The sequence below is a fragment of the Aethalodelphis obliquidens genome, unplaced genomic scaffold, assembly GCF_003676395.1.
Source record: "Aethalodelphis obliquidens isolate GAN/ISIS:26980383/991018 unplaced genomic scaffold, ASM367639v1 scaffold2, whole genome shotgun sequence".
NCBI classification, from domain to species: Eukaryota; Metazoa; Chordata; class Mammalia; order Artiodactyla; family Delphinidae; genus Aethalodelphis; species Aethalodelphis obliquidens.
In genome coordinates, this window is record NW_020837946.1 from 11,721,447 (window position 1) to 11,747,839 (window position 26,393).

A 26,393-nucleotide genomic window follows, 5' to 3' on the forward strand; every position below is an offset into this window, starting at 1 on the left:
CTTGTCTCCTCAGGTAGGGAAGATGGTGTCCTGTTATTTTCATGTCTTCAACCAACAGGTTTATTTTGGTTGAGCTCTGTTAAAATGAAAGCTTCCTGTCTCCCAGCACATGTGGTCTGACGTGAAATGTTAGGGGGATTGCTTTTCTGAGTTCCTCTACCTTGACGATCATGTATGTGGGGACTTGTTAGAATTTTGGCAGAAGAGAGATCTGAGACATTTGGATTTACATTTTGGGGGGAGACCATTATGGTATTGACCCCCACTTGCTTTATCTTTTAATTACCTTTTGCCTTATCAGCATGCTCTGTCTTTACTGAAAAGAATGGGCAATAACTGAAGTGTATATTCTTTGGCTTAAAAGATTTCTAAATGTTTATTCAGATTTCCTTAATAGATCGTTGACGGAATACTTTTCATTGTTGAGAACCATATGTTGTTGCTGTTTAAATCTATCTTCTCCATAAATCCCTAACTCTTTGGAAAAGTTTCCAGACCCTCCTCCCTCTGCCCTTTGTTGTTGGGGAAGGAGAAATCCATGGCGCTGACAGCCTCCCCCCCCCCGCTGGACCACATCGGGCGCCCACAGGCGTGACGGTCGCCCTCCCTTTCTTCTTTCCTTTGCGTAATATGTGTGCCTGTCTTCACTGGTGGTCTCCTGAAGTCACCAGCCCTGCCAGAAGGTCTTTCCCTGGGACAAAAGGGGAACTGGAGCGAGATGGCCTCTCACATGTTGGCAACTCTCCCCGAATAGCCTTCCTTGGCAACTCTGCGCTCTGCAAGGGCTGGCCAGCAACCTTGTTATTTTCACCAGCCCTCCCCCATGTGACTCGCACCAGGCAAAACTGCTATTTAAGCAGCTCCATTAAAAAGCTCTGGCTTGGCCGATCGGTTACCCTTTGCCATTTAAGACCATGAAACCAAGTCTTTTCCAGCTCAATTCTGGCCTAAGATGTTGGTTTCCTTCCTTTAGCTAAAAACGGCTTTCTCCTTTCAACATAAAGTAGCAAACATCTTGGGTCTTATCTCTAACTTGACTTCTTTAGTTCAATCCTAACTTGATTTTTTTCTTTTTGGTGATTATGGTCTGAAGGCTTTAAAACAGAAGCCTTTTTCACTACTTAGATCTGTCCTTTCCCAAAGTCTCAGCTTGCCCCCATACCTCCCAGCCGTACCTTGTGAAGAGCAGAGAAATGTTCCCCTTGGCCCAAACTTCAAGCTCTCTGGATTTAACTTTCTTTTCTTTGGGTGATTACCGTAGCTAACAGAGCTGGGCTGGTAATGCTGCTTCCTCCCTAGATGCTGCCATCAAACCCACATGGTAGAACCCAAGCTCTAAGTCAGGAAATTCCTTTCATAAGGGGTTTCACATTCCGTCAGATGCATCCATGCTTTCGTTTATCTGTCGGAGATTGCATGGTGAATGGTAAAATAAGGAACACCTACACACTACCAGGACTATAAATGTATTTGATACTGGTGATTTAAAAAGAAAATACTGGGCCTGTTTTTCAGATTTCAGGTACGCTTAAAAACAGAGTACTTTTGCAGTATGTTATACGGTGTTATAGGTAAGCATTCTGGAAGACTTGATCGGCTCTAAGTTAGCGGTACCGTGAATTAACTACAGTAGCATCAATGAGGTAGCTGAGGAAATGAACTGTGTTCATGGTTAGGGGTACACAGTTGAATATAACTGTGCGAACTGAGAAATCAACAGACCTGGGAAGACAGGATATGGGAAGATGTCACAGGTGCTGTGTTCAGCATCCTGCAAGGTGCAGAGCTCCCTACCCACCTCTCTGCTCTCACATCCCTTCCACCTTTTTTCTCCCTCTGATCCCAGCCAAAGGTAACCTTTTTCTCCTCCGACAGTAGTCTCCCCCCACCCTCCTGGCTCTTCTGAATACTTTGCCTTTGCCGCTCCCTTAAGGACTTAGGCTTTTGGAAACCAAACCCAGGAAGCCAGAGGGGTTTCTTTCTGCTTTCAAATTGTCATACTTCTCCCCATACACAATGAATTGGGAGGATGGGAAAGGGTAGAATACCAAGAAGGTTTAAAATGTTGGTTAACATTCTATCTTCTCATCACAGATTTTTCAGAATGGGAAAGATCTAAATGTGATTAAAACATTATTTCCTTGCAACGTAACATATTTTTGACATTAAATATGGAATATTAAAAGTTCAAATCCTTTAAGTAAATAATGAAATCAGAACCATAGCTGAATGGTGGTGTTCCTTGGGTGACAGGAATTATAATGTTCATAATGAATTATATGTTTATTCCTTCTTTACATTTACTGTCTCATAAATTTTCTATATTATGCTCAAGATTTTTATTTTTAAGTCACAGCTGTTTATGTTAAGGGAAAGAGAAATGTGCAGTTTTGACACATTTCTTCAAGTGGAGGAATTTATTTATATGAATTTTTCTAGTTGAATCTACAATATAAGATCTCAAACAATGATCTCCATTGAAGAAAAGTCATTACTGTAGTTTTTTTTTTTTTTCAAGCATAGTTGGATAAGGAAGAGTTTCTTTCTGGCTACATTTTCCTACATGACAACAGCCAAGCAACTTACAATATTATACTCCCATCTCCTTAGTAAAAGCAGAAACCGCTAGTAACGTTCTAACCAGGTATTTAAACTATGGTGGGCTTAGCTCAACAAGTTGACAGGAAGTTTCAAGGCATTTAAATACAAGATAAAAACTTTTAGCCAATGGGTTTGACTAAAAATGCACTGCTGAAAGGGTGTGGATCCTTCTCTTGTACTTATATCATAACCTTATGCTGTTTTCAGCTGCTTACTCAGTGGAGACTAATCAGTAGGCTGAGATAGTGTGAAGGGAAGCGGAAGCTTTGTTTTTCAGCTCTAGCCGGCATAGTTTAAGTGGGTCGAGTCCAGAAGATGTAAATTCCTGCTGGATACAATAGTGCAATAATCCACAGGTCTCAAGCAGCATTGCCCAAGTGTTGACTTATTTGATAATGCTTTAAAAATTACATTTTTCATTACTGGCAACAGGATTAGGTGGGTTTTATCCTGTGAGAAGACACATGCGGACCGTAGATGCTGATGTGGTGATGAAATTTTGTCAAAATGTAATTTCCTGCTACTAAATCTTGTGACAGGTGCATCGTATTTCTGGGTTCAGAAGTTATTCCCCAGTGATGTAACTAGAGAGAATGTATAACAGGAACATCACCATTTGATATTTGCACAGCTCTTCTCCAAGGATATGTTTTGCTTTTTCCGTTTCCAGTTTATGAGAGCTACAGATGAGTTTTTGTAAAACATCGTAGCAATATTTGCCTCATATGGTTGGTTGTGAGTCGATTGCAGTTGTAGATATAACGTGCATTCAACACACATTACCCATGTCTTCTTTTTCAGCACGTGCGTTACAGCCTTTATCATTGTATATTTTTTTAATTTGTCACTCAACAGATGTTTATTGCATTTAATGACTGTGGGAGGCTAGTATTGCTTTTTTTTTTTTTTACATATTCCCAAGTTACAAAGATGTATGAATAGCGATTATATTGCATGCAAACAAATATACACGGTTGCCCTTCTTCAAGTAAGTTGTTTCATTCAAGCGCAGCCCTTCTTAATTTCAAGTGTGTGGAGGCGGGCATATAGACAGATGAACTGAAGTCCCAGGAGGCATCTGCTAAGGTCTGTGTGTAGTGTTAGGAGAGTTCCTTTCCGACCAAACTCATTACAGCAATGGTAAACAGCTATGGTTTTGGAACTTCAGTGTTTGGAGTTCTTTGGCTTTCGATAATACCTCGCTGCGAACCATTATCCAGCTTAATCAGCTCTTTTACTCACCGTATTTGGCTCTCAAAGCTTTTTGGCTGTCTCCAAAGATCAAATGTGCCCTCAGACGGCCAAACTGGCTGCTATAGAGACCATTCAGAAGAATATGCCCAAGGCTGAGAAGGCAGTTGCAAGAAAGAAATGGGACTTGAGGAAGGCATTCCAAAAATGCTTCGAACAATGGCTACATGATTGGAATAAGTATGCAGACACCAAGGTGGCTGCAGGAAGGAAGAGTCCTCACTGAGGATGTCTGTTAAAAATCTTTGTCGTTTACTCAGTAGCTAAACTTTATGTACAGACACACACATACACATACACACACCCTTGCACAAAGATAACAGTTGTGAACTTCAGACTCTCTCTTTAAATTTTTCCAGGCCTCTATCGTCTGTTTGTAGCTTCTGTTCCCATTTCCTCTATGTCAGCCTTGCCTACCACTTTCCCACTTTAACTTTTTGCTAGACTCCTAAGTTGATGGTGCCGGTAGGTAGCGTTAGTGGCTGAGACATACGTTGATCAGGATTTACGATAAAGGCTTTGAAAAGTAGTATGCCGAGATTTTGGAGTGGAAGATATATGAAGGAATTGTTATATCCTTTTATTTCCTGCTCTTTGAACATACTACTTGTGGAAAATTACAAGGATGGCTTCTGAGTGGCCCAAAGCAATAGATTTCAGCATCTGGCGAAGCCATTTTTTTTTTTTCTCTCCTCGAAGGGCCCCCCATTTCTGCCTTTCTGCATCCATGCAGGTTGGCACATGTGATGACACAACTGGATATAGTTTGTTCCTGTGCTAAGCTGTTCATTCAGCTGTTCTGGATGAGAGCCAGATGTAAGATGAAAAGCACATTGTGCACCCTTAACTTTTCCCCCATTTTCCATAAATTGGTGGTTGGTTTGTTTGTCTCAAGCCTTTGTAATAAACTATGGCCTTCCTACTTAATTTTAGGCCCGGATGTATGAAGCTGTGTTAAGCGGTATGTAGATATCCCGGTAGGAACATTTTGGTAGATTGCAGTATGAATTCAGGAGGAACTTGAAAGTACAGTTTTGAAAGGCCAGGTTTTCTTTCCCTTGTAGCTTTCACAGTAAATCCTGTTTCTCTGGCAATGAAAGAGATAAGCCTGGAGTGCTTTTTTCTGTTTGTTTTTTTTACCTTGGTGTCTCCATGTCAAGGCTTTATTTGTAAGTAGAAAAATAGACTTTCTCTGTCATTTAGGGGCGGAGTTAAGACTGTGAAATGAACAGAAATCTCCTGGTAAAACTGAGTCCTCATCTGGCAAATTTCAACCTCCCTGAAAGCCATTCTGTACATGGTGAATGCTGGCTGGTCCCAGCCATACTCTCCTTCAAAGAGGAGAGGCAGAGAAAAGAAAAAGTGACGTTGGTCAACATTTACCTCGTGTGGATTTTCTAGACTATCGCTGTCCTTGTGGCTGACCTGGATCGTTACTGCTTGCGTGTTGATCATATCACAAAGCATGTCCTTGTGGTCCCTTCACTTATTTAAAGACGTCTCGGCCTGTCCTTCAAGGTCCCCACCGCCCACTCCAACCTGCGTCTGTAGACGTCACTCCTCCTACCCCTCTGCAGATATCTTGTGCTCCGACAAAATCACATTCCTCCCTTGGCCTGTCCAGGGCTGGGCTCTCATCCCACGGGGCCTCGTTTTGTCCTGCGCCCCCAGTGGGAAGTGTGCCTTGTCCCTTTCATTCGTTCTGCTCATATTTAGTGAGTTCCTGCTAGGTACCAGCCCTTGTGCTGGGCTCTGGAGATGCAACACTGAAACACCATCCCTGTTTCCACATCCCCAAACTATTCCATTTCTGCCAAACCAAGCCGAGTGTGTCAACGAGGTGCTTCCATTCCTCTCCTAGCTAGAAGTGTCCTTCCCACCTCCATACCTCCAGAGCTTTTTGCTTATGTGCCTCTATCATGGTATTCACCCTGTTTCTGCTTTGCATTCCGTCTGTCTGTAAGTGAAGCTTACCTTCCTTGCTAGAATTTCTAGAAAGCAGAGCCTATAGCAGAATTCACCTTTGTATCCTCCACAGTACTTAATGCAACCATTTACTCATTCAACAGGTATGTTGATTAGCTACTCTGTGCCATCTACTGCTCAGGACATTCTATGAATATTGATGTTTATAGATACCTTTTGGATGCATGAAAAATGGGGACCTCAGAAGGATTATCTAATGTTAAGACTTGAGAGCAAAAGAGGCTTTATGAGGTTGAAAAGGTGTCTCCTCTCTGGAGGGGAATGGGAAGCACCCCTTGAGGTTTGACTTTTTAAATTGCATAGAAGAAATGTTGTATTTCTGCCAGAATAACTTATTTCTGTTAGACCTAAATCGGAACCCCTTTCTTTAGTTAATGGTTAACTAGGTCTCTTTTGCTTGGATCTCCTTTTGCATCTAAAATTCTCCTGTCAACCGATGTCAGGTTAAAAACCGATTTCAGATTTTGTAATGTTAAGCCCTGCAACTTCAAATTCTAAAGTCTGTAGTTGACTTTTAACCAAAAGAAGATTAAGCCTGGCCTGACTGTAACCTGCTTAGCATATTTTGTAGTTGTTTTACACAAATGCTGCAGTGGGCATTTTTGTTTTGATCATAAGAACATCAAAGTGTTTCGTATTGCTAAACTTCTGAAACCTCCAAATCACATCGATTGGTTTACTGACTTAATATTGACTATTTTGAGTTTGTGATTGCTTTAGACTCTTGCATTTTGAAAGAAAGTTAAGTACAGTTTGTTGATTGTACTGAAGTCCTCAGTACTGCTTGTGCCTGGAGCTTCAGTTTATCTGAAGCTGCCCCTTTTAAAAGGTGCTGCCCCTTTTAAAAGAAGAACCCTAAAAAGCTATCAAACATGCGTTTTGAGATGCCCATGGTGACGAATTCTTTCGTTTTCCTTTTCAGAATGAAGACCTAAATGACCTCAGCAAATCCTCCTTTAACTCATGGGTACCCAGACTCTAAATATTTCATGATTCACAACCAGGACCTCACATCTTCCTCCTCAGTAGATGGTACGATGCACCCATTTCAGTTTGTTTACTTTACACAATCCTCAGGAGTTTGTTGACTGAACTGCACGTTCTATATCGTGCCAAGAAAAAAGCACTGTGACACCAGAACAATGAGTCTGCATAAACTTCATCTTCGACCTTAAGGACTTAGCTGGCCACATGAGCTGATGTGCCCCCCACCGTGCCACAAGAGAATGGGTTTACGCTCATTGCATTTACAAGACACATTTCATCTGCTGCTGAAACCGTGTACGACAGAGCATCATTGTAAATTATTTCATACGGAACTGTTTGCTTTGGGTGGAGAGAGTATTAAATATTTAACATAGGTTTTTGATTTATAAGTGTAATTTTTTTAATTAAAATGTAACTTTTCTTACAGCACATCTTTTTTTGGGATGTGGAACTGAGGTATACAATGTTCTGTTGTAAAGAGTGGAGCAAATGCTTAAAACAAGGCTAACAAGAGTAGAATAGGGTACGATCCTTGTTTTAAGATTGTAATTCAGAAAAGTAATATAATAAGAATCATAGTGCCATAGATGGTTCTCAATTGTATAGTTCTATTTGCTGATACTATCTCTTGTAATATAGCCCTGATGTTGAGCTGAGATCCTTTCAAGAGCTGATCTTAATTTCGTATCTTTTTTTTTCTGTAAGGCAATAGGCCATGTTAATTAAACTGAAGAAGGGTATATTCTACTGGGTATTTTCAAGTGTCAGCTTAAAATTGGCAATTGAATGGAAGCAAAATTACAAGAAAAGGCATTCAGTGTCTTCCATTGTATATACTGTAAAGAGGAGGCGACATGGGTGATCCCTTCGAATCAAAAGCTCTCTTTGGAATGAACAATGTGGGTGTTTGTAAATTCTGGAAATTTCTTTCTATTCATAATAAACTAGAGACTGTTGATCTTTTCTTCTCCCCTCCCCCACTTCTGTAAGCTTCCTGTTCCATTGCCACCATTTTTTTTTTCTGTTGCACACGTTAGGATCTTTCATTTTCTGCACTGTCTCTAGAAAGATGTAAGACAAGTGAATACTTTTCTTTCATTTCTAACCAGAAATTAAAATTCCAGAACGTGTTTTTTTTATCATGACCAGGGCTACATGTCACTTTCCTTAAGACTCTTATCTCATGTTTTCTGAGAATGTCCAGTGTTACATTGTTTAACTGAATGTAATTTGGTCCATTTGCCCTGGTGGCTACTGGCCTATGCGTGATTAGTTAATAAACCCAGGGCACAGAGAGCACATCAAAGCATAATGACCTGCTATGGAAACATCTAGCCAGCAGTGAAAATGTTAATCCTTTTCTTGTTTGGAAAGTACACACATCTTGGAATTTTTCCCTGTGAAAAAGAAATGGCAATGGACGTACTTCAAGAAATTGCCTACAGAGTTTTGAATCTTTGACCAGGAAACTTCCTAAAGGTTCGGTGAATTAAGGCTAGTATCAGACTCCCCCGGAGTCCATGTAAACTCTCCCTCAGGAGGTCCCGGCCCTGCTATTGAGAGGAGCAACATTTTCTTTCACTGAAGGGTTGATCCCCCTGGGGGGGAGAGGGGCTGCCAGGAAGGGGCCAGGGTTGGGGGCCATTGCAGTGGCTGCTCATCAATGGGTCAGGTACCCCCCTGCTCTACTCAAAAGGGAGTGGAGATCAATGGAACCCCTCACCCTGCTGAGGCCTGTGTTACTGTTAACTCAGACAGATGGCATGTACCTCACAGACTCTTGTACAATGTTCATTGTTGCAGATTCTAATCGTTTGCATGCTCATCAATTTCTAAGATAAATAGGTCTGTAGTCATAAGAATCCATTGTTTTCAAGGAACTTACCGAATGACATCACTTCCTGTTAGGAGAGAACACTACCGATTTTAAAAATTTGATATGAAAGTTTTTTGTTGTTTTTTTTACTCTTTATAAAAAAGACTTTCTTAGTCTAACTTTCATTTTTCAAGTATTTTGACTCATACTCTTGCTTGTGTAGGAAGGAGACAAGCTGTCCACTCTCTTCCGTTGAAGACATAAGTAATTAAGGAGAAATCAATGAACAAAGTCAGTCCCACCCATTTTCCTGTAAAGGTAGTTATTATTTCTCAAGGAACCTAAACTTTGCATATGTATTACCAAGATACCTCTGCCTGTGGGGTTATCACATATTCTGGGTGAGAACAAGAAATGAACCAGACTGGAAAAAGCCATCTCTTGGTTTCTGTTTCACTGACGTTTTGTTGAGTCAAACAGTATCAAGGTAGGCGTTCTTATTTAAGCTGCTTCTAGTGGTCCCTGAGCTGGGTTTTCCGGTGGTATCAAACTTCGCCCATTTAAAAAACTGGAAGTTGCTGGTATTTGAGGCAAAAACTCTTGCTCTGTCTACATGAGGGGTTGACCTTTAGCTGCTAAGTCCTTGTGTTCAGCTCCTATTCAGGAGACTTGGCTTTTATCCATTTCAAAGTATTTGTAGGCCAGCCAAAGGCTTACATGAATGGGACTTCTAGTGGCCTCTGGTTAACCTGTAAGTTAGTGGCTTTTCTTCATGAGACCAACCTTTAACAGTGTTCTTTCTTAGAGACTTAGGCAGAGTTTTAAAATTCTCCTTTGTGGAAAGAACAAATATGTTCCATGACTTTGATGATATCTTTATTCTGAGCAAAAGAAAATAAAAGTCCTAGAACCAGCTAAAAGTGAAGAGAATCCATTAATGATCAACCACCTGAGTCAATAATGACAATTCAGTGCCGATGTTACATCTGTGGCTGTTTCTCGCTAACTTTCAAAGGTCAGGGACTCTCTTGACTAATCTACGTTGACTGCAAAAATGGATTTTCTAAAAAATCATCTAGCCAGAAGTAGAGATTTTTAACTTTTCTTGCGCTGACGCTTGCCTCCTAGCTGTCTTTTAAATCTGAGACATTTAAAGTATTAAACAGCTTTACTAAACTATAAGAAACAGTATTTGACAATACTGAGGCCCTGTTTTGTTCAATCTTGCATCCTGAATGCAATACGCCGTGTAGTTGAAAACTTTCATTTTTACTCACTGCAGATGGTTTCAAAATGGGGGAGGGGAGCTCATCATCCACTGATAACAGAACCACGAAAAATGAGATTCATGTGCAACGTTCCAACTGCTTTGTCAGGGCTCTGTAGGTCAGTCCGTCACACAAGGAGGCATGGAAACCAGAAACACTGCAGTAATTAAGACCTTGACTGGGGAGAGACAGGACCCTCTGGAAGGCATGGGAAGGAGAATGGATAGAGACCAGATAGAAACCTGCTCCTTTGCAAGGACTTGACAGGGGAGTAAGTGTTCCTAGGACCTCATGTATGTTAGTTGCAGTATGAATGCTGCATTTATATAGGCTGCTGAGAAATTGGAAAGGAAGACGCATACACTTCTAGGGATGTGAGGAAATATGACCTTGCCAGATGTAAGACAACGACCTCCACTCTGTGAGCTTAGTCATGGAGGGCAAAGAGAGCCTTGTGGTCAGTAGACCATCAAGGGGTTAAACACTTGGTGCCGTTGGTCATTTCCAAAGCCAAGTCAGAGAAGATCATGGGGGTCCTTCTATAGCTCTGTAAATCAGTCTCCTAAGGATGGATAGAGAAGGTGTGGGTCAGATGGCATACTGGATTCCTTCCCTACTTGTAACCAGAGCATTAAATTAGGTGCTGGGAAGTGGTGGAATGATGTTGGAGGTGTTTAACCCTACTCTTAATGAAATTTATCAGTAATCAAGAGCTTAGAATTAGCTAATACGATTAGAAAAACATAGGGCATAGCTGGAGAGTGGTCTTCCTTTCCTAGTTCATTGATGCTGGCATCTGTGATGTATACACCAAGGGATCTGGTATTATAGACTTTGGCTATTCACCTGGCGTTTAAATCTCTCCCTTTGTTTTTGTTGTTAATTTCTCCAGTGTTAACCAATATGCCACACGATAGGACAGATTCAGTACACAGGAAAACTTGTCTGTATTTGTATAGACATCTTTAGTGCTTTTTTTTTTTTTCTTTTTAGAACTTTGCTATTGGCTTAAGAATGTAGTTCCCGGAACCATTTTTCTTACAAGGTTCTTTCCTTACACGTCTTGGCTACAGGGTGGGCCAAATTAAATACATATATATTTTTTCGTTTCATGTATGTGCAGTTTGGTTTATCATCTTAAGATGGTGGTGCTGCTTACGGTGCTACTTCATCTGTGTTCAGAAGGACCAATGCATGGTCTGTATCGCTACCAAAACATTTATTGTATATATGTGTATAACATATGTATTATGTATATATGTAATGGATACCAGGCCAGGTATATATTTTTATTTAGATTCACTTTTCCCAAGTTTTCTTTATAGTGTTATGCTTATTTTCAGTCCCCCCCCCTCCCCGATTCTGTCTGGTACTTAGAACTGTAGTGTCTTCATCGTTAATTAAAGAAAACTGTCTAAATGAATTCACGGACGCGAACGCTAGTGATCCTTCATGTTTTTGATTATGGGACATGAAACAGAAACTGCCAATTCAAGTTTTCCGGGGCATTTGATTGGGTAAGAGCAGTGTGACACTATTTAACGTACTTTAATGAATGATTTTGGAATGGATAGGTTTACCTCATCCTGTCCCTCTTCACTTGGCTTCCAATGGCCAAGAATATAAAGAAAAAGACCTCTGACAAGATTGTGAGTTGCTTTTGTTGGTGGTGGTGTGACGGGAAGAGAGAGAGGGGAGCAAACATCTATCCTCCCTGGGGTGGAAAGGTATGTGTTCTGTTGAGAGGCACTAGAAGAGCCTTGTCAACCTTCGACGAAGCTCTTGTTGTGATGCAGGTTGCCTTGGAGGGGACCTCTGGACGGGGTCTGAGATGGTTAGCATCGTCTGGGTAGCTTTTGAAAATTTTTCATCCGTGGCCAGGCCAACTCCAGAGAGGCTGATTTACTTTGTCTGGGAAGGGGGCTGGGCATCTGTTGTTGCTGCCGCTGCTTTTTATCTTCTCCAGGAGACTCCAGTACAGGTCAGGGCTGAGAACCGCTGCAGGGAAGTGTTGCCCAAACTTGTCTGATGACTAGAGCCACTTACTCGACATGCTGATTTCCTCGAGCTGTCTGGGAAAGTATGTCTAAACAGGTGACTCTTGTGGTTGGCACGTTTGGAAAATTCAGATTTCTGTGCAAGGGGAGCCTTTTGGATCGTTTCACCGCTGGAATGGATAGAACACCAATGATTTTTGAAAATAATAAACCCCGTTGCCAATAAACAAACAGGCAACTCCCCCATTCCTCCCAAATTGAGCTTTCTTGCTTAAACAGTTTAAATAGATGATTGACGTGGCCTATGTTTGTTAGGGTAGACTCAAATTACTGAACATTTTGGAAACAGATTCGAGATTAATTTTTTAAATTTATTTACTTTTAACGAGCATGGCGCTCCACGAGAGTGACAAGACAGAATTTTCTGTCTTTCCTTATCCTTATTTGGTGCACCAGGCCCGTCTTCCTTCTACCTGGCACGCATAGTAAATGAAATTTTTATTGTTAGGAAGTAGCATGCAACATGATTGAATAAATGCTTGAAGTCATTATTTCATCTTCACTTTATATTAGCTTTCTCCATTTATTCTCTAAAAAAACAAAACTGATTTTTTCCCTGCCAGTGGTATTGCAAAGCAAACATCACTCTAACTTCTATTGAAATTACAAGTAAACATCACTAATTAGTATAAATTTGAGGGAAGTCTAGTTGGAGTGAATTAATGGTGCAATTTATAGCATAATTGTCTTATTATCTTTACACATATACAGAAACAAACTATGGCAAGTAAAATGTCAATAAAATGCCTGCAAGAACGAACAGGCAAGGAGAATTTGTAATTACCTCACTGATTCTATTATAAACAAGAGCAGCATTTATTCTGCATTTATTCTAGATGAGTCACCAGGATGTACAGCGGTTATCTCATTTTATCCTTTCAGCAACCCAGAGGTAGATACTATCATCTATCATTTCTGTATTCCCCAGACAGGCAAGCAGAAGAGAGAAGGGGCATGACTATGCTCAAGGGATACTATGGGATGCAGCAGCCTCTCACCCGTGGACTGCTTGATGGCTAAGCTTGTATTCCCATCAATGCCACTGCAAGTCTCTGGTTTCCAAATTCTTTAAAAAATTAAATTCTCTACATTAAAAACACTATCACTACAGCTTCCCTGTATTACTAACTTGCTGAGCAAATATGATCTCACATGAGCCAGAGAGGAAACCTCTCTCCAACTTATCATTTTTACCCTACCCAGTAACAGACCCTTATTACACTTATTTCCGTTCTTTATCTTTGTGTCTAGCTTAGTTCCTTCCTGTCCAAAGTCTTTTTGTGATTCCCCATTTGTTCCCTCAAGAAGTTCACCCCTCTTCAGCAACACAATAGAGAGAACTTTATTTTAGGAACATAGCAGGACAGTAGGTGAGATGTGAAAGCCACAGAAATATCCAAGCACCTGTATTTTTAGGCATCAGCTTCTATATATTGCCTCCTGTAAACTCATTAAATCAGAACTCCTTACCTTCCCTGGTGTGGAAACTGATGATTAGGTAAATGACCGAGATGGGCAATAGGAGAAAAAGTGGGGTCGTCTGAGCTAGAGAGAGTCCTGACCTGAAGTGAGAGAATGGCCAACGCTTCCTCAGTATAGGAATCCCCTCTCTCATATACCCTGCAGGGGAGGGAAAGTTTTTCCTTGACTCTCTTCAGGTCCCTGGCTGGGTCTGAACATTAAACTGACAAAGACAAAGCAACAAGAGAAAAGCATATAAATTTATACATATGCATTTTTACATGACACGGAGCCTTCCTAAGGACCTGAAGGAACAGCTAGCCGAGTATTTTTGTGCTGGGTTTGATGGAGCACGGACCCTCGTGGAGGGATATGATAGGTTAAGGAGTGTGAGGTTAGCATACTGAACTGGGGGAAAATTAGCAAGTCCTGTCTGTTTGCATTCTTCTCGGCGTCGCTTTGTCTTTGGAGATAAGGATGCTCCTTTCCTGAGTGTAGGGAGGGCACCTCTCACATGAGGGTTTTATGACCTGTCTCAGGGGCGGACAGCGAGAGAAGGTCAGAGTGACCTTCCTGTTGCTGCTGTCTTCTCAAACTCCTTCAGCTTAAAATATTCAGTGTGCCAAGGGGCTGTATTTGGGGGTGGCATGTCCTGAACCCCGTGAACCCACAGTGCTTCTCAAACCTTGGACTGTACACTACCTCTACAGAATTTCCTGACAGGCTCATTATGACATAGAGATTTTAACAGGGGCCTCAGGAAACTATATTAGTAACAAGTTGTTTCCCCAAAACACACACGCGCCCGTGTGTGTGCACACAAACACACACACACACACACACACACACACACACACACCCCTTCTCTCCGGGGCTGTTCTACACACTGACCTTACTGGAATGTGTTATTGGCAGTCACTAGGCAGTATCCTTTCCACTCCCTTCTCTGTGTAAGTTGCTCCAAATCTCAAGCACCACAACCTCTAACTGTAAATGTGAGAGAAGTGATATCACTAGAGTTTCTCATGGCTCCTGAAAAAATAATCTATAAAGTAGAAATTAGTAAAATTAGTCTAAACTTACATAGGAATTAGCATAAAAATGCGAGAATTAGGTAAATTTGCACTTACTGTAAATACAGCATTATCTTGATTCTACCAAACAAAATCCCAAACAAAACAAAATATCTCAAAATATTAAAAAGTGGTATGTTTGATGGATGATTTTTTTTAACATCCTTATTGGAGTATAACTGCTTTACAGTGGTGTGTTAGTTTCTGCTGTATAACAAAGTGAATCAGCTATACATATACATACATCCCCATATCTCCTCCCTCTTGCATCATTTTAATTTTATCTTTTCTATTTTTCTGTAAGTTTTTATAATCATGTCTCATTTTCATAATGAAAAAGAAAACAAAATATTGTTTTAAAAAAGGGGGGTCTGGGACTTCCCTGGCAGTCCAGTGGTTAGGAACCAGCACTCCCAATGCAGGGGGCACAGTTTCGATCCCTGGTGGGGGAACTAAGATCCCATATACCGCACGGTGCAGCCAAAGAAAAAAAGGGTGGGGAGAGGCTGGGTGAGAATCTTAGTGAACCCCCACGTGCTGGTATTACCATACAGCTCAACACTCCGTGATCAGTCAGTCGGGGGTCAGCCAGCTATGGCCTGTGAGCCAAATCCAGTCCGGCTGCCTGTTTTTGTAAATAAAGTTTTATTGGAACATAGCTCTGCTCATTCATTTATGTATTGCCTATGGCAGTACAACAGCAGTGCTGAGTAATTGTGACAAAAACAAATGGCCCCCAAAGTAATACACTTCCTATCTGATCCTTTATAAAAATGTTTGCCCAGCCGTATAATAGATGTTTGGTTTTTTCTGGTTTTTTTTGAGTGTGTGTGGTATGCGGGCCTCTCACCGTTGTGGCCTCTCCCATTGCGGAGCACAGGCTCCGGACGCGCAGGCTCAGCCGCCATGGCTCATGGGTCCAGCCGCTCCGCGGCATGTGGGATCTTCCCGGACTGGGGCACGAACCTGTGTCCCCTGCATCGGCAGGCGGACTCTCAACCACTGCGCCACCAGGGAAGCCCAATAGATGTTTTTTAAGAGAGAGAATTAGGATGAGGCAAAGACCCTTGGCCCTGGGCTTCTGAAATTCTCCTGCATCTGCTCAAGGAGCTTTCTGGAGTGCTCTTGCCACAATTACAGCGCTGTTGGACAGAGTTTATTACTGTCTCTGAATCCCTATGGAGCTGATCCTTGAAGTGCTAAAAGGACTTCTTTAACACTAAACTACTTTTACCGTTAGGCACGCAGAGCTGAAGCAGAGTAAATCTCGGATGATACTTTTTCCTTTTGTTGCCTCAGTTTTTCTAGATTAACAGCCAAAAAAAAAGGAGAAATCATTAGTTTAAAGTTATTGTTTTCAAAGAAGTTGGGTTTCCCCAAGAGACTCCAAAAGAAGTTCAAAGTAGACTGTGGTCAGTCTTCAGAACAGCAGGCAGGACCTCGACCAATAGGAGAGACAGTAAACGGGCATCCTCTTCCAGTCTCTTTCTCCAACTCCTCATCAGCTGCAGTGCTAAGAACGAAAACAGTGCCAAGAGCATGAATTCAGGTCAGGAAGATAATACCTGATAACCTATGAGACGAAGATAACATATTTGAGGATTATTGGATTAAAAAAAAAAGCATTGTTATAAATTGTCATTGGATAGGAACACAATTCCTTGGTATTTTTAAATTATAAAATCCCATTACTTATTCATTCACCACACCCGTGATATCACTTGAGAACTATTATATGCTATGATGTGGCACAAGGACCCAGTTCTTGGCACTCCTGTATAGGTTCTGGAAGTGATCTCAGATCTGTGTGTCTGGACCCCTTGTTTTATGGGTAAGAAAACTGGATTTCTGTTCCACCCGCATTTAATGTGACTTTATTTTAAAACTGTATCTATACCAGATTGATTAAAACAGATTCTAAAAGGGCTTTAATGCCCCCTCTCCTGGCGAGGTTTGAGGTGCTCTCATGGCCCAGCATGCAGTGTGAGAAGTGTGTGCGCAGATTGGGAAGTCCTGTCCTGGAGGGTTGCTGAGGTCGACCTGGAGAGTCAGCACGGTGGCGAGTAGGAGACAGGAACAGTGTTGAAATGGGACAGCTGTAAGGACCAGAAAGCTGGAATGAGGGAATCAGAGCGGCCAGGTGGAAAGGCTCCCATACCCAGCTTTCAAAGAGACCAGAAAGCATCAGACAGTCTCAAAGGGTTACTGCTGGCCGGAATCTTTACCTATCAATGGTTCAACTCGTTCTCACGTAAAGTCAAGAATCTTGGGTCCCCAGTCTCCTGCCCGTGAATTGAGAACGCCTCCTGGATCAGGTAGAGCAAAAACCCGAGTAACACGCACGGCTCACGTTTATCAAGCATTTCGCCACACGCCTGTCGCTGGTCACGGATCAGCTCATGTGCCTTCGTCCCAAAGGTTTGTAGCTATTACATCTAACCCCATTTTAGAGAGTAAAATAATCTAAGGTCTAGAAGGGAACCTGTCTAAGTCACTCAGTGGGTAAGTGTAGTGTTGAGGTTCCAACTCAGTTCTCTCGAACTTCAAACCTTTACTTCCAGAGTTTAACAGTTCAAAGACATGGAAACTGGAAAAATAAAAAATCCATGTTCATTGAAATCCTGATATACTTTTGTGACACTGGGTTGTCAGAAATGCCACGTGGAAAATTCTCTTTCTTTTTTGTTTTGTATTTATTTTGTTTGTTTTGTTTATTTTAAATTGCTGACTTCCCTTTATTCAGCCTTCAGGTGCTAATAGATGAATGATAAATCTATTTTAAAATAAGTTTTTGGCTTCCACATATTCCCTTTGCTATTATTAGATGTTTAATTATGCAGCTACGGGGAAAGTTCTCAAGGCGCAGTTCCATTGCTGGACACAACCCGTACCCTCTCCCACTCCCACCTCCCCAGTCTAACTTTCTTCTCTACGCTTTGCTTTTGGGGGCTTCTGGTTAAGTTGGGATCCAAGTGCTCCTTAGCTGTCTCTCATTAACCTCTTGAAGCTCGACTAAATAGAGCTTCCCATTTGCTTTTCACAGAAGATGGCAGCCAAATACACACACACACACACACACACACACACACACCGTATCATACCACTCATATACACACACACACACCACAGCCCAGCCCCCCTCCTTCCCCATCCCATCATAAAATTCAAGGAGGAAAAGTTAATGATGCATCGAAAATAGCTAACTTGTTTTTTTACATCAGCGGCATGTTTCTGGTTTAAATTCAAATTGTTCCTTTAATTTTACATCCCCCTTTCATCACTACCACACACCAACTATTCCAGTTATCAGGGTCCCATGCCCCATATGTAAAAAAAAAAAAAAGTAGAGCTCTGAATCTGGTTTACTTCATCTGTTGAAAAAGAAAATAAGTTTGGCTGAGCTAAACAAACTTCTTCCTGAATAGAGTAACCTTACTATTTGTGTTTGCTGAAATGTTTGACAGATGGGAATCTGATGGGGATGTTTCTTCTAGTGACTGTGGAATAATTCAGCTCTCATCTTTGCTTTGCCACTAACTGAGTGACTTTGAGCAAAGCACTTCTCTCTGGCTCACTCCTTCTTTGTTTATAAAATAGGAGAATTATCTGATCTTACCCTGGGGTTCAGAAATTTGTCAACACTCTAAAATTGAATGTACTGTTTTTCCCGTGTATAGCTGTGTGTATTTTTTATTCCTGGGGAGGGGGGACTGTGACTTCCAGTGAATTCTTTAAAGATTCAAAACAGAGAGATGATTTCTTAGAATCACAGAATTTCATAATGTTTATGACGCCCTAGCAAATTTTATAGAATTAGGGACTGGCCTAGGGCAAAATACTAGGTCAGTAAAGTTTGTCCCTACTTCTTTCTCCCCTCAGCTCTAAACGTGGGTTGAGGTTGGGTATACCCCCTTTGCCAAATGTTTTCTTGGGACCCAGGGTCTCTCTGGAGTGGAGACAACACTAATTGCTAATAGTGGGGTTTTAGGTATCCATATGGAGAGAAGTTTAGTAGGAGATGTTTAGTTTACTTAGAGCAGATTTAGTGCTTTATAGGCACTGAGTCTTGCAAAGGAAAATGGTGAACTTGTCCCTTGTCCCTTTATGTATTTAAAATAAAACTTTACTTTGACAATGACACGAAACTTGCATGTTTGCAATGAAGAAAGATTATTTCTAGATTTTCTAAAAATTTTTAATTCTGGATACATTCATCAAAGCTAAACTTTTTCTCCTTTGTTTTTGGGAGACGGGGTTCCTGGTTGGCTGTCGCTCTCAAGACTTGCCTGGGATTAAGACCCCCGTCCTCACCTCTCTGAAGGCATCTCTTATAGGTAACCACCTACTCTACCCGCACATGAAGTTGGCTCTGACCCACCCTCTGATGAGCGTTGCTTAGTTGTTGGCAGAAAAAGAACGAAAGCAGGAAAAGAATGAAAGAATTTCCTTCGGGCTGACAAACAACTCCTACTTTTTGTTTCTAATGGGAAATCTATTTTTACTCTTCTCTGCCCCAGCAGTGGAGTTGATCTTCATGACACAAAGAAACCCTCAACCAAAAATTTAAAATAGTGTTTCTCTTTGGAAATTATAAACTCAAAATATCTTCTCTAGGAAACTACACTATAGTATTTCAGGTAAGAAGACTATGCCCACTGAGTGTGTTCCATTAAAATGTTGAGCCTCCAATGAAAACATAATCGATTATCAAAGATTTTCACCAAAGATGACCATGCAGTTGAAATGTGCCATTTAATTTTTTCTATGTGGTTGTGGAGTGATGAGTTTTTGTTCTAGAAAAGGGCTGTAGTGTTGGAACCAGACAGTCCTAGGCCAACCTGGAAATCCCATTGACTAACTGGGAGACCGTGGGAAAATTGTCAACTTCTAGGAGGCATAGTTTTACCACCTGTAACGTAGGGATGATGACATTTACTTTGCAGAGGTTTGGAGAGCATTCAAGGCATTCTCACCATATGCAGAGCACTTGAAATAGTGCTTCACCCATAACTGGTACCCCATACATTGTAAACCTTGTAGAATAATTTTAATTCTAAACATTTTTACAACTTTTGGACAAAATCTCTTCCTTCATGCCAAAACAGCGAGGTCTACCTTTTTATAAAAGTTTATAAAGTTTAAAAGGCCTTAGACACAAGGAGTCTTCCTTGCTTGAAGTCTGCAGCCTACCTTTCTGGTGAAAAAGTCCTGTGGTGCAAGGAGGTTTATGATGAAACCATAGATGGAATATTGCAATCATGGCGTCCCTTGTCGGAAATGAACTCACGCAGCATTCTGAGCACAATACTGGCACCAATGAGGAAACTGGACATTATGAATGATGAACGTATTAGCTAGCTCTGCCTTTCATTCCAACTATTCCATTACTTTCTTTAAGATCTGAGCTGAGGTTAGAAACGGTCATCCCATCCAGGTGTGCTCACCTTTAAGTTGGGTTCAAATACGGTCCCTGAGCCTCCCACTCTCACACTTCTTGTTCATTCAAACACTGCTATTTTGTTCTGACCCATAAGCCTTTTGGAGATGCTTGTCTCGTAGCAAATACCCCTGCACCACTTGGCCCCTGGGGTTGAGCTCACTTCTTTTTATATTTGAGACCAAAATTAATGAAGAAAAATACTTAAGATAAGACTGTTGTTTCTGCTTCATTTATCATCTAGATTCTCCTCACCACAGTGTTCTTACAGAGGAGGGTGTCCAGGGGGACCTGTCACTGAGGCTGTGAAAGGAGCACTCTCTGGAAGACGACAGGGCCGGGCTCTGTCTCCCTCCGCCTGTCTCGTTTCTAGCCTTCACCTACTGCCTATCATTTCTCTTTCCCTTCACTGCTGGGCTGGGCCAACCTCTCATGGCATTATTTTTAGTTCTCCTACCAAAACACTGACTTGTTTCTCCCATGGTTTCTTTTTCCCTTGACCAGGGATGTGAGATGAGTTTTCTCTTTGTACGTTCAAGGGCGTCGGGAACATTGTGTGCTGACGTTTAACCCCTTGCATTTCCCCGAGGTCCTTTGTTCAGTTCCTCATGAACTTCTAATTTTTTCCTGGCTTGTGTATTTTGTCCAGACTGCAGTTTTCTGGAGCTTGGCCGGCCACTTTGTTTCGGGGAAGCTTATTGCTTCACAGGGAGACCATCTGACAGTTGTTATCTGTCACCTGAGAGACAGAACTGCCAGCATTGGGAGCCAGAGGCAGCGATGAGCTGTGCTTCTCACGGACCTCCCACCTTCCCGGCCCCCGCCATCATCTGGGACGACCCGAGGAAGGGGACCAGTGTGACACCAAATGTTCACAGGAGGATGAAGATTTCTCCACCCACCAAGGCCAGCCTCGGTCTCTCCTTGAGCCCCCGACAAAGGGGAGAACCATCAGAGTCGTCTGTATGGAAGTCTGTACTCTGATCTCCTTCCCTCCTTCCAGCTCTCTCCTCTTTCTCCCCTTCCATCAACCTTCCCTCCCTTTATCTCTGCCACAACAGTCTGCGGGATGACGGTGGGGTAACGTCTCTCCAGGAGGCAAACACAATGGCAGATATAACACTGAGTACAAGCCAGTGGTCCATGCCTTCAAGGAGGCGCCCAACCACAATGAGAATAAAATCCATGCTTTTTCCCATCAACAGCATAGGAGGGTTTCCTTTTCTCCACACCCTCTCCAGCACTTTTTTTTTTTTCGGTACGTGGGCCTCTCACTCTTGCGGCCTCTCCCATTGCGGAGCACAGGCTCCGGACGCGCAGGCTCAGCGGCCATGGCTCACGGGCCCAGCCGCTCCGCGGCACGTGGGATCTTCCCGGACCGGGGCACGAACCCGTGTCCGCTGTATCGGCAGGCGGACTCTCAACCACTGCGCCACCAGGGAAGCCCTCCAGCATTTATTGTTTGTAGATTTTTTGATGATGGCCGTTCTGATGGGTGTGAGGTGATACCTCATTGTAGTTTTGATTTGCGTTGCTCTAACAATTAGTGATGTTGAGCATCTTTTCATGTACTTTGTAATATGGGAAAAGAGGCTAAAAAAGAGTGAATAAATATAGATGTATAACAGATTCACTTTGCTGTACACCTGAAACGGACACAACATTATAATAAATCAACTATACCCCCCAAATTTTTTTTAAAACTTCACAAAGTGTATCAATAGTGCAAAAATAAAAATGGATATAATGAAGAAAAATAAAAACTCCTTGCCCTTCATCAGAGCCAGCAATGACCCTAGGGGACCGGCCCCTGCCATCTCTTCACATTTACCCCCTACCATGTCTTCCTTGGGTCACCCTGCTGTCAGCTCATTCTCACCCAGAGCCTCCACACCGGTCCGTCCCCTCCTCCTGAAATGCTCTGGCCTTAGCACTTCTCATAGGTGCTTCCCTCTTATCCTGGTTTTAGCCCAAACGCTCCCTTCCCAGAGAACCCTTTGTCTCCCAAAACCTCTATCGCTCTCTTGCATATTTTTTTTTAGTTTTTTCACAGAACTAATCTTCATCTGAAACTATCTCTGTGTTTATTTGTTTGTTTGTTTACTTTCTGCCTTTACCCACTCCCAAACTCTCTTTTTCTCCATGTGGCCCCCAGTGCCTGACATGCTAGTCTGTTTTCAATAAATATCTGTTGAATGAATGGATAAATAGATACTCTAGTAGGGGACATAAGAAATACAAAAGTAACGTCATAAATAATGAAATAATCATTGACCTTTTTGGTGTTTTACCAAGCACTGTGTTTTATGTATACTATCTCCAATCTTCAAAACAATTATGAGAGAGAGAGTATTACTTTTATATTTTGCCAAAAAAAAAGGAGGCTCCCGAGCGTTGGTATTTTCCCAAGGCCACCCACCTTGTGAGCAAAGGACCTGGTATCCATCCTCAGACAGGTCTGACTCTCAAGCCAGCAGTGGTCCTTTCCTCTTGACCATGATGTCTCATACACGTAAACAACTATAATACAAGCCAGAAAGAGATAAGCTCCATGAGAGGTACAGATAAACTATCACGGGAATTCAGAGAAGGAAGACGTGGCCTCTGGGTGAGGGCAACAAGAAAGGATTGTAACAAGGTGGTTTTGCTTTTCGGGACCTCGGCCCCTGAAGACTCAAGGGAGGGAGGGAGGAGGATTTGGACAGTTGGAGGTGGAATGTGAAATCCTGGAGTGTGCTGAAGGAAAATACCAGAAGGCTACTGTGTGTGTGTGTGTGTCTGTGTGTCTGTGCGTATTACAGCAGAGAGTAAAAAGGTGAGAATGACAATATGAGCTATTCTATTCTGAGAAAGCTTGTAAGTAGCTGTAGGAGGGCATATTTCCTTCTTTTATCCAGTTCTACCTTCGATTCTTCTTTCAAGGCAAATGTACACATCTGTATCTATTAGAGTAAGAGCTTCATATAAACATCTATGATCCCCCATTTCTGTTTAAGCAGACCTTGCTATTTATCTACCAAAAAAAATGTATTTTCCTACTGAGTCACATTTCAATGTCAGATGTGGGCTAAATGTTCCCAGGCCTATCTAGCCTCGGGGGGTTACATGTGACCACTTTACCACTTAAATCCAAATCCTCGTGATCCAGTGTCTCCGTCTATTCTAGTAGGATTTATGTCCCCTGCAAAGTCTCTGCCCAGATCTTCCTTGAGTCCTCAGGAAGGCACATCAGCTGTGTTCACACCAGTCCTCCTTGCTTGGTACCGCTTTTCCTTCTCTCTGCTGCTGGATGCTGAAGTCTCCACAGGCTCTTCGACTCTGTGTTTTGGACCAAGTTTCCTGCTTAGGACTCCAAACCCAGAGTTCCTAGTTTCCAAATTGGCTGCATTCCTTTCAGTCCTCCTGGCAGTGGAGCCTCCCAGGACAGGGACAAAGGCCTCCTCTCTTCTGAGGGCTAAGACCTGTGGGGGCGGGCTGGGAATCAGAATCGAAAGCACAGTGAAAGGACCGGCATCATAATAGATTCCATTTAGATTGATACCAATATGTTGTTATGGAACTGAATGTGAAAGTTGTCAACCCTGATGATGTCAAGGTGATAGTGATAGTATAATGAAATGGAGGTCACGTACATCACTGATTTCCTGATCTTTCAGGTGAAGATACAAAATTTATAATTTATAGCTGATAAAGCAAATGGTAGAAGTAATAGTATATTTAAAGTAAAAGTATAAACATAAAATTGAACAATGGGGAGGAAGCAACTATAATAATTGTGATCTACTGGTTGCCTTTATAACTACAACCATATCACAGTTTAACATGACAAAGAGGGCAATTAGGAATGAGGATCTAATAGTTTGGAGTCTACATAAGCCTAAGAAGAGAGTATCAACATGCACAAAGAAAAATAGGCAGATATACTTTATAGGAAGAGACTTTTCTGCATTCTTTTAGTCCATGGTACATCAAGTGAATATAAAGTAATAAAGGCAGTAGAAGATATAAATAACAAAATTAACAAGAGAAAGGCAATTGATATATATTATACACTGTCCCATGAATACAAAGCATACATTTTCCCCCAAGTGGCCATGGAATGTTCACCGAAAAATAACTATATATTAGGACACAGAGAAAACTAAGTGAAGTCTGAAAAGTAACATCTGTACAAAATTCATGTCCTGATTGTAATGGAAAAAAAAAATTCGAAGAAAAAACCCAAACAATAAAAGGACTACTCACCTGGAAAATTTTTTTTTTTAAGTTTCTTAGGTAACACTTGAGTCAAAGAGGAATACAAAACCAAAATTACAGAATATTTTACCCTGCCTTGACCTCTCTATGTGGCCCTGTGAGGTCTGCTGTGTACTTCCTCCAGGACCTGTGAGTAATAAACATCTCTATTTCAATTTCTCCTGGTCTTTTGTTGAATTGTGGCTCACCATCCAGCACCCTGGGACTCTAGTTAACAAACGTTAATTTAACAGTAATAACACATGATTACAGAGGCTGAAATATCCAAACTCTGCAGGGCGAGCTGGTAGACTGGAGATCACAGAAGAGCTTCCTGTGCTGCAGTTTAAGCCTGAGGACTATTTACTGCAGAATTCCCTCTCGCTCAGCAGAGGTCCATCTTTAGTTCTCCTTGAGCCTTCACCTGATTGGATGAGGCCCACCCACAAGGTGGAGGGTAGTCTGCTTTCCTCAAATCCACCAATTTAAATGTTAATCTCGTGCCAAAACACCCTCACAAAAATATCCAGAATAATGTCTGACCACATATCTGAGCATCATGGTCAGCCCAATTGAAACATAAAGTTAACCCTCACCACTACACATGCAGTTAAGGTGTTTTTAGAAAAATCTTGGAGAAAAATACATGTAGATCCATCCCAAGCATCTCAAATAAAGGTGAATATTAAATGGATTTCATTAGATAATTAAATTTCAAAGAAAAATTTAATAGAAAAAAATACAGAAGAATATTTTCGTTACCTAGAACAGAGAAAGATTGTTAAAATTATATAACAAAAGTGAGAGTATAAACGAAAAATCTGAGATATTTAATTACATCAGAGTTAAGGATTTCTGTTTAACAAACATCATCAGGACCAAAGTGATGATGTTTGACTAAACATGATGCTTGTCATGACTAAATCAATGACAGAATGAGAGAAGGTATTTGCAATGACTAAGCCAAGGACTAACATCTAGATTAATCAAGAAACTTTTGAAAACCAAAAAGAAAGATACAGCAAGTCCAATTAGAAAGCGAGCAAAGGATATGAACTGGCATGATGCTGATAAGGACACCTCAAAAGCTAACCAGTATTTGAAGAGAAAGGAAAATCAAAGTTAAAATAACAATGGTATATGGTATACACCTATTGGACTGACAACAGTTAGAAAACGAATCAATGGGGTTCATGGCATAGAAATCCTTATACACGTAGAGTGTATGTTGTTCAGCCATTTTGGTTAGATTACGTAGACATTTACCCTATGATTAGGAAGTCCACCAGATGAATTCTCACACAGGTTCCTAAGGGGCTAGGTACAAGGATATTAATTGCTGAGCCTCTTGTGGCGGCAGGGGTCCTGGGTGTCCATCACTGGAAGAGTAGTGATGTACGATTAAGTGGGTGCACACCTTGGAGTTTATTGCACCAGTTAGAAGCAGTGGGTTCCATGTTTGCACAGTGACATGGATGGGTCTTAAACACGGTGCTTGAGAAAAAAGGTAACAAATGGAATGAAACATAGAAGTCAGTCCTCTGTATCCATGGGTTCTGAATCCATGGATGTGCAGGGCTGACTGTACTGCGCCGTTTTATGCAAAGGACTTGAGTGTCATCGGATCTTGGTATCCATGGGGGTCCTGAAACCAATACCCTGTGGATCCGGTGGGATGACCGTAGCACAATAGCTTTTATGTAAATCAAAGAATCCATGCACACAGAAAAACAATGCACAGTTTGCAAGGATATATTTTTTTATAAAGAAATACATAAGAGATTGTCATACTAAGTGAAGTAAGTCAGACAGAGAAAGACAAATATCATATGACATCGCTTATATGTGGAATCTAAAAAAAAAGAATCTATTTACAAAACAGAAACAGACTCACAGACTTAGACAATGAACTTATGGTTGTGGGGGGGAAGGGTTAGGGGCGAGGAATAGATTGGGAGTTTGGGATTGACATGTACACACTGCTGTATTTAAAATAGATAACCAACAAGGACCTAATGTAAAAAAAAAAGTTAAATAAATAGATAAAAATAAGAGTACTAAAAAAAAAATGGTAAAAGAAAAATGTGTCCTAAGATAAAAGATCGACAATTCTGAGTGTATAATATAATAATATATATGAAGTGATAAAAAAGGTGTAAATGTATAAAATCTAATACTTTGATAAACAGTATTATAGTAAAAAAAAAAAAGAAATACATA

General features: G+C 41.4%; 1 protein-coding gene across 2 annotated transcripts in view; it reads left to right on the top strand.

Annotated features, from left to right (window-relative positions):
* IRS1 (insulin receptor substrate 1) overlaps positions 1-21,238 on the top strand; it is a 75,536-nt gene extending 54,298 nt beyond the window's left edge. Inside the window, exon 2 of one of the 2 annotated variants that reach the window (XM_027119866.1) lies at positions 6,761-7,970. The gene's annotated coding sequence lies outside the window, so the exon portion shown is untranslated. Of the gene's footprint in view, positions 1-6,760; positions 7,971-20,586 lie in introns of those variants that run through there. The other variant, XM_027119883.1, reaches the window with a different exon arrangement.
* Positions 21,239-26,393: the final 5,155 nt, after the last annotated feature.